The 9,771-nt window shown below is 37.3% G+C and overlaps 1 pseudogene; it reads right to left on the bottom strand.

Moving 5' to 3' along the window:
• Window positions 1–626: 626 nt before the first annotated feature.
• Window positions 627–6,645, bottom strand: LOC112019515 (receptor-like protein kinase FERONIA; annotated as a pseudogene).
• Between the last annotated feature and the right edge of the window lie 3,126 nt (window positions 6,646–9,771).

Below are 9,771 nucleotides of genomic sequence, written 5' to 3'. Positions count from 1 at the left end.
AAATCCAGATTCTCCTCAAAAATAGCAGATTTAAATTCTACTATATTATTAGAGTCAGGCTAAGTCCGAAAACTTACTAAACTAGATTAATTCCCATTCCTACATTGAAAGCTTATAAATGACATCCAGATGAGTGACACAAGCAGCTCTTTTAAGCAAATTCTTCACAAAAATGCAAATCCTACACTTAGTTATACTTAATGAGTAGGTACACTTATACAGTTAAGCTGATCATCCACGCAATCAAAACTAAAATGTTTGTGATCTTGCTTGATAAAATTTAAAATCTCATCAGCAAAATTAAAAGAAACGAATAATAAAATATCAGTTATAAAACAAAAAATGAGAAATAATTAAAAGTCTGCCGTATTGTGATATTAGTAGGAATCGAGCTGTAGGATTAATATCATATTTTAATTATTTTAAAATATTAATAAATAAATAAAAACGAAGTTCTTGTCTAAGGCCCTGTATAGCATCAAATACTAATGCAAAATATATACATTTCACAACCCCCACCCATTATACAAAATAAAGGTAAGTAAAATACTCAAACACGAACTGGAGAGCAAAAAGTGATAGACTAACAAACTTGAGTCACATACATCTTAGAACGCACCCATAACCTTTTTTCTTTCATTAAGCTCCTTATCAGAGCTTGATCCTCGAAATAAATACGTATAAGATACCTTAAGTTGTAGCGTTGGAGTTATTCGTGAAGATGTCCCGACTTGTGCCAGTCACACTATCAGAATCAAGACTTCGATTAGTTGACAATCCACTATTAAACGTAGATAGCCCATCACCAGTTTCCGATTCCAACATGGGTCCAACATTGTGAACGTTGATGTTTTGAGAAACACGAAATGATCTCACCTCCTGATAGGTAATATCACCACTAGGATTGATTTTTTCCTGCTCCGCATCTGCATTCTGTTGCAAATCTGATGCAAACTCTAGCCTCTCCATCACATCGTTCATCGTAGGCCGTTGGATCCCATGATCATGCACACAACTCTTTGCAACCTCCACGTAGACCTTGAAGCATTCTGGTGCAATCTTCCCCTTTAGATATGGATCAATGATCTCATAAATGGTCCCATTTTCAATGCATTTCCGAGCCCAGCTGGGTAGATGCAATTGCTCCTGCCTGAGTTTTGAATTCACTGCCTTTCGGCCACATAACACTTCCAATAACACCACACCAAACGAGTATACATTGGTTTTCTCATTCACTTGCAGAAGTCTTGCATAATCGGGATCCAAATATCCCGGTGTACCCTTAACATTGGTGGTAACAGCAGCTTGATCCAAACCCATTTTAGACAATCCAAAATCTGAAACCTTAGCCCCCCATTTGTCATCCAATAGAATATTGGTGGCCTTCACATCGCGGTGGACAATAGGGTTTTTCATGCACGTGTGGAGGTAGTGCAAACCACATGTGGACCCAATGCGTATCTCGAGTCTTTGTTTCCCCGTGAGAAGATCATTTTTGGTGTCAAATAGATGGTCACTGAGGGTACCATTTGTCATGTATTCGTAGATGAGGATCATCTCACCGTCATCATTGCAGTATCCAATAAGAGAGACAAGGTGGCCATGGTGAAGTTGAGAAAGCATCTCAATCTCAGTCCTGAACTCCCGAGCACCTTGTCGAGACTCAGGGTTCAAGCGCTTGATTGCCACAATCATACTCTCATCGATGAAACCCTTATATACATACACAAAACCACCTCGGCCGATAATCAGTTCTTGGTGGAAGTTATCAGTCGCTATTTTGATTTGGTCTATTGAGAACCGGCGGCATAGTTCTTCGGGTAATGATGAAGCCTTCTTCCTTGTTGACTTTCCTTTGTGTGGATCATGCCAGCAACAGCACTTTGATAGTTGATAATAATAAACATAGTGCCCGGACTTCCTTAGTTTCAAGAGAACCATGCAACATACTAAAGTGAGTACCACTAAGATCCCCACACCACTTCCAATTGCAACGAATACTGTTTTCTTTGTTTTGGACACCTTGGTTGCAGAGGCAGCAGGTAGAGAGGGCAGCATTTGACTAGGTCCTGCGAGGTTACCATCTGAGTTGTACAGTTTGAGCACTTCCACACCGTTTAAAATTGCATCGTCAGAAGTAGCTCCTGTATCAGGGTGTAGATTAATGGAGAGAACATGTTTGCTGTCCTCAACTCCCTTCTTTTGGATTTTTACTACATAGTCCTTGTAAAAAAGGAGTAACGCGTTCATCAGTCCACAATATTACATCAGCACGTAACTCGGCTAACAGATAGTCTATATATATGATAAACCGTCTTTGGCCAACGAAGTATATAAGTTTGTCTATTTCACAGAAATGGAGCCTCACCAGGTAATGAAATCCGAATCAACTGGTAATTCCCACGTCAAATTAGACATCTTGTTCTTGTTGCTATCTAAGCCCATTGTCCTTTCAGACCGATATACATCATCTGGTGCTGTGTAATTTGCTATTTTAGAGTAGTCGGGTATGAAAGCTGCATTATGAATAGTTAAGCCTGAATTTTTGAAGTACTTTATATACGGGGACCATTTTCTAAATAAGCCAGTGTCTTCCGTTGGTGATATCAAGTTCCCACCCACGTTTAATCAATAAACCATCTCGAGTGCCATGTTGTTGCTTATGTAGAACGTAGGACTTTGGCCTACATAAAGTGGGTTTATGGGTGCACCTTTTGGACTGTAATACAGGTTTTCAGGCATGGACACAATCTCAATTCCATTAATGAAAGCATAGAAATTAATCAAAGTAGTTGGAAAAGGGATGAAGGTTAGATTCAATTTTTGATTTGCTGCAACGTTGATGCAGAACTCTTTTACAATCAGGTTTTGCAAAGAATCAGCAAGAATAACGGCAGTAGTGAAGTTTCTAAGTAAGGTGAACGAACCTGCTTCGACAGTGAAAAAGGCCTTAGACCCCTCAAAACCATAGTAATAAACCGGGTTAAAGTGCAACCGAACGAATTTTGGGCCAGCGGGGAGTGGAAATACGTAGGTGAATTGAGAATATGATATACGTGCAGTCTTGTAGGGAGCTTTTGTTATGGTGCCTTCTGACGGGACTGACGAACTCATTTACTGAAGACGACGTCTATTATACCGACGAAGATATCCCTGGACGAGAAAATTAATACCCACGTCATTGACAAAGGCAAGAAGGCCATTCAATGCAACACAATTACACCCAAAACGGTTACAATGTCAACTATATGAACCGTTGGAGCACATTAAAGCCACATTACACAACACCAAACGTTACCAAGAGGAGTATTAAGACCTCCATAACTACCCCAACGGCTAGAAGCTATGAAAGCATATATAAAGCCCACACATTGCCAAGTACACGGTATATACACACATAGATACTAAGAGATCTCTTTCATTCTGTTCAATTACATTGTTTATTCCCAAGAGAGCTTCTTATACTGACTTTGGCATTGGAGGCATTGTGGCAGATACCACACCGATGACCACCTTTGAGAGTACGTTCATACAGGCTAAGGATTGCTTCCATCTGACCAACTCGACTGACGAGTTTAGGCTTCATCAGTATAACTCTACTGACGAACTTACGCTTCATTAGTATAACTCTACTGACGAACTTACGCTTCATCAGTTTGTTAGAAGCTATGAAAGCATATATAAAACCCACACATTGCTAAGTACAAGGTACATACACACATAGAGACTAAGAGATCTCTTTCATTCTGTTCAATTACATTGTTTATTCCCAAGAAAGCTTCTTATACTGACTTTGGCATTGGAGGCATTGTGGCAGGCACCACACCGGTGACCACCTTTGAGAGTACGTTCATACAGGCTGAGGATTGCTTTCATTTTACCAACTCGACTGACGAGCTTACGCTTCATTAGTATAACTCTACTGACGAACTTACACTTCATCAGTATAACTCTACTAATGAACTTATGCTTCATCAGTTTGGCGCCGTCTGTGGGAACGTGACGTTTTCATTTTCATATTCGAAAACCCTGCTTCCATCACCTTTAGTATTTAGATGGAGTCCAATCAAAATTTTGCAGCCTTGGCTCAGCAAGTCCAAGCTCTTGTGGTCGCCATTGAAGAACTTACTAGGAAAAATCAGGAAATGAAGCTACGGCTTCAACATAAGGAGAATCGATCCAAAAACAATGTAGAGGACGAGGGAAATAGCCATAGAAAGAGTGACCATCGAAGACCCACTACTCCGGAAGAACAGAATTCAGATCTTCTTCAAGAGATGAGGAAGGAGATGGATGAGTTGAGAAATGCCATCAGAAAGAAGACAGACCAGAGCGTGGGCAAAATGGTAAGGGCAACAGACTTGCCTTTCACAGTGGCGGTCCTGGGATGCCCAGTACCTTCGAAGTTTCAGCTGCTATAACTTGAGTCGTTTGACGGGCTCAAGGATCCCCAGGACCACCTCAACACCTTTAAGAAGATACTGGGCCTTCAACAGCCCCCTGACGAGATAATGTGCCGTTCTTTCCCCACCACTTTCAAAGGAGTAGCAAGGGAATGGTTCACCAAGTTGCCAACATCGTCCATTGATAACTTCGAACGGCTAAACAGCACCTTTTTACGTTATTTCATTGGAGGAAAACGTCTTAAGAGGCCGGTGGATCATTTACTCACCATCAAACAAGGAGAGAAAGAAACCTCGAGGTCCTATGTGAAACGCTTCACTCGAAAAACCCTAGAGGTGGACGAAGCTGACGATAAGGTGCAGTTGACGACCTTCAAAGCGGGACTGTGATCCAGGGAGTTTGTTTCTTCACTCACAAAAAATCCTCCAAAAACGATGGTGAAGATGCTCCTGAAAGCACAGAAGTACATGAACGCAGAAGAAGCACTAGCTGCTATAAGGAATGTGGAAAAACCAAGAAACAAGGAAAGGAAGGAGGACAAACATAGAGGACAGAAAAGGGACCGCACATATCGTCAGTTCAATGACGAAGGTGACGAATCAAACATTACTCAAGATTATCAAAACCAAGCTAGACGACGCGAAGGGTGCCCGGCCAAAAGAGTTATCCAACGTCTTGTGGGCTTACAGAACCACAGTGAGAACCTCGACAGGAGAAACCCCCTTTAGACTTACCTACGGCACTAAGGCAGTGATCCCGATCGAGATAGGAATATCCAGCATTAGACAAGGTAGCTATCACCTGGAAACCCTAGATGGACAGAGGCTCTCGAGGCCATGGAACATCGAGCACTTGAAGAAATACCACCAATAGATGTAACAGAAAATGTATTCGTCATTGAAATTAATAAATGAATTATTCAACTAATGTCTCCATAACAAGTAGGTCTGAGCAGCTACAAGTCTCAAAAATAACTAAGTAACAAGATTCCGCCTCGACGAATGTAAGTTACTGACGATAACAAGATCTCTAAAAGGGTGTAAGTCACAAAAGCCAAAAATGGCTAAGTAACAAAATTCCGCCTCGACGGATTTAAGTTACTGACGATGACAAGATCCCTAAAATGGTGTAAGTCACAAAAGCCAAAAATGGCTAAATAACAAGATTCCATCCCGACGGATGTAAGTTACTAATGATGATAAGATCCCTAAAAGGGTGTAAGTCACAAGAGCCAAAAATGGCTAAGCCAAAAATGACTTAAAAGGGTGTAAGTCACAAAAGGTACTGACGAAGTTATAGACGGGGAGAAGTTTAGAAACAAAGGCTTAGAAAACTAAAAACTAGCAAGAAACCCAATGGTCACATGAATTGGAGTTATTTACAGCCCAAAACCTTTCACATTCTACGGTCATCATTATAATTCACGATGACCACAGAATCAGGGGGCAGCTGACGGGACTAACGAACTCATTTACCGAAGATGACGTCCATGATACCGACAAAGATATCCCTGGACGAGAAAATTAATACCCACGTCATTGACAAAGGCAGGAAAGCCATTCAATGCAGAACAATTACACCCAGAACGGTTACAAGTCCAACTGTATGAACCGTTGGAGCACATTGAAGCCACATTACACAACACCAAATGTTACCAAGAGGAGCATTAAGACCTCCATAACTACCCCAACAGCTAGAAGCTATGAAAGCATATATAAAGCCCACACATTGCCAAGTACAAGGTACATACACACATAGACAGTAAGAGATCTCTTTCATTCTGTTCAATTACATTGTTTATTCCCAAGAGAGCTTCTTATACTGACTTTGGCATTAGAGGCATTGTGGCAAGCACCACATCGGTGACCACTTTTGAGAGTACGTTCATATAGGCTGAGGATTGCTTCCATCTGACCAACTCGACTGACAAGCTTACGCTTCAGCAGTATAACTCTACTGACGAACTTACGCTTCATCATCTTCTTTTGGAGCGTGAGAGGTATTAGATTTGAGATTATGTTCGTCTTTGGGAAAGAACTTGGACTGAAAGTCTCCACTCCAGTCTCGCCCATCCATATCCTTCGAAATGTTTGAAGTGGCAACACCACAATCGAGGGTAATATCATTAACGGGGACATAACGAGGAGCTGTGAAAGAAGCTAGTGTGATATGATAAAAAAGGAAGACTAAGCAGAAGATGGAAAGGATAGGTGTGAGGGTGAGCATCGAGAGGTTCCTCATGGGAGCAAGAAATAAATTGAGGTGAAAAAAGAAATGAGAGGAGGAAAATCTCCTTTTATTCCTACTTTATAAAGGGAAATTAACTCATTATTGAGGTAGGGCAATGATCAATCTAACTACCCCCATTTTCTTTTCTTTTTCTTTCAGTAAGCGGCACTTGAGAAGATGATCTTCGTGGGAGACATCTTTCTTGTTTTTAGGGATTTCACTGAATAAGGATCTTTTATTAGTTGAATGCAGGCATTATTATCGATACTTTAGAGAGAATATAAAAATTTTAAAAGAGAGGCCCACCAATTATTAAGATTGTTCTTTCTCGTTCAGTTGCTTTGGTTGAGCGTTGGTTGCTGTCAGAGCATTGGTGTTTGCCCATGAAATTGGTCTTTTGGCCATCTTGTGGAAGATGGCCAACAAGGAAATTTCTCCCATACACGCCACTAAATGTAGCTGATGCGATGGTAAATTTCTCCCATACACGTCAACAAGGAAATTTTATAGCTCACAATCTAGTTAGGTTAATATTTTTTGTTAATAACTATGTTAATTAATATTTTATTGGTGTAGATGGAGAATCATCCATACCTCAATGATATATACTTTTAATCCACTATAGCCAGTTTTTCTTAACAATTTTATTAGCCTTCTTCTTAAATAAAAAATAAATAAATAAATAAATAAAGTAGTTTAAGGCTTTCTTCTAAAAGAAAAGTAGTTTAAAACGTTAAAATTATAAAATTTTTATATAAAAACTATTAGAATTATATGGTTAAATAATTATTTATATATATATATATTGGAAGAATATATTTTAACATATTAAAGTATGAAGTTTTACCATTTAAAATCTCATCTACTCTATCTCCCATTTAAAATCTCAAGTTTAAGTTTCTAAAAGAATTAATAATTTAATAAAACCATTTCATATATAACAATTTAACATCTATTTGAGGTGGTAATTTGTTATTAATTTGCCTTGAGCTCATTGTTGATGGCAATTTATTGTTTACCGTATATTGAGAATTTGTCACCTTAGCAGTAATGCAAAAAATATGAGAGAGTTTGCCCATGTGGACTTACTGTTTTTTTAACCATCATGCTAAAGAACTACCTAGACTCAATACCTGCAACTTGTTATTGACTCAATCAACAGCCTATAATGACTTATCTCGTTTGTGAAATTTCTTATTTAAATATCATATATTATATAATAAAAGTTGGGTCTTAGAAATGATGATTTCAGGCTAAGTAAATATTCTAATTAATTGCCATGTTCTTCTACTATATATTATTATAGTCCTATAACTAAAAGACTTCTAAAAAGAAAAATAGTACTCAATGAAAATCTTATTAAAGTACTACTTTTTAGTAAATAATTTTGTTAATAAAAAGTCATATATCATTTAAAAAATCCATTTTAAGTAAATTATCACAATTTATTAAATTATCAATGATGGGGTCATTAATATCACCGAATTTCATGCAATTTCATCGTTGTCAACCCGTTAATTGACTCCTACTTTCTGGATTTCTTTCTATTTGACTTGTAGCACTTACTATGATTTAGGAATTAGTTGTCTATTTTACATTACATAAATATTAATAGACCAAAAGGTAAGATTTTTTTACCATAAATTTCAATTAGCTCAGTTAATAAAGTCTTTTGTTGTCCAACAAAATATAATCTATCTGACAAAAATAAAACACAACAATATTGGCTAAGAAAACAAAGATTAATAAGAAGAACAAAAAAATGAAGAAGAAGAAGAGGACTAGAGAGGAGGAAGAGCGAGAGGTTACTAGCTAGGGTACGAAATTCATTACTTAATAGTTAATACCATCGTTTTAGTTGGATGATGACCACGAATCACAAATGGTCAATACTAGCAAAGTTGCTGTCTACTCATGAGAAGTGGAGCAGGGGAGACTTTAAAAGTCTTGAGGAATAAACTACAAAATGATTGGAAACTTGATAATGTACTCGAAAATCGAAATGTCTAATGATTGAAACGAAGTGGAAGATTTTTGTGTGAGGGATATTTTATTATGGAACAATAATTCTAGTCGCAACAATTTTTTATAATTTTTTTCGTAATTATGAGATGGTATATTATGATTTTTTTAATCAAAGATATATTATGCTTGATGCATAATAATGAAAAAAGAAAAAAAAAAAAAAAAAAGAACAGATAATCACCTAGCAAGCATATATATTTTATCTTCCATGTAGGAATGACAACATGACAGGTACAAGGTTGGTTTTTTATTTTTCACTTCCACCACTTTTCCCCACATCCGTTCCTCCCCTTTCCCCCAACCCCGCTTTAGGACCTATTTATTTTCTCCACCATCCTAGGTGGCACTCAAGGGTACTCGTCCCACTCAATTGTTTTATTAATTTATTAATATTTGATTTAAAATATATAATACATTAAATTAAAACTCAAATATTATTTACAAAATGTCTAACATTACAAATCTTTCTAAAAGCATAGCAATATAGCAATTCAACTATTGAAGTATTAAAAATCATAAAAACAATTAAAATAATAATAATACAACAATAATTAGAAATTTATAAACAATTTAAATATTTATCATAACAAATCAATAATACAGCACCAAAAGACATTGTATATTAAAATTTGAAAGTTAAAAGAACATATATTTGTAGTTAAAAAAAAACCAGTAAAAAATATAATTTTAAATAAAAACAGGGTAGATCCCTGATAGGCAATCCCACCCAAAGCCACTTTGGGGGGAAGGATTATTTAACCCCAATCCCCCCTTAGCCCATTTGTCAAAAGATCTCACAAAAAACACACACAAAAGACCCTATAAAAAATATTTTAAAAAATAATTCTTAATTTTTAAATATAAACTAGGTTCCAATACGCCTTCGTCATAAACCAAAACCCATTTAGGGGAAACTGTTAGGTTTTAAAGATTTAGGAATTTATGTATTTAGAACTATAATTTGTATTGTTGGCAAACCATGATCAAAACGGGTTATTTAGTCTTGTTTAGACTTGCTCAAAGTTGGTCTTTCATGTAAAGTTGGAATCAAGTGGCTGCAAGATGCATTGGTGCATTTCGGCCTGGCTCGATTGATCGAAGGAAAGACTCGAT

Source organism: Quercus suber, unplaced genomic scaffold (genome assembly GCF_002906115.3).
Source record: "Quercus suber isolate HL8 unplaced genomic scaffold, Cork oak 2.0 scaffold_746, whole genome shotgun sequence".
In the NCBI taxonomy this organism is placed as follows: Eukaryota; Viridiplantae; Streptophyta; class Magnoliopsida; order Fagales; family Fagaceae; genus Quercus; species Quercus suber.
This window is presented reverse-complemented; position numbering and strand designations above follow the sequence as displayed.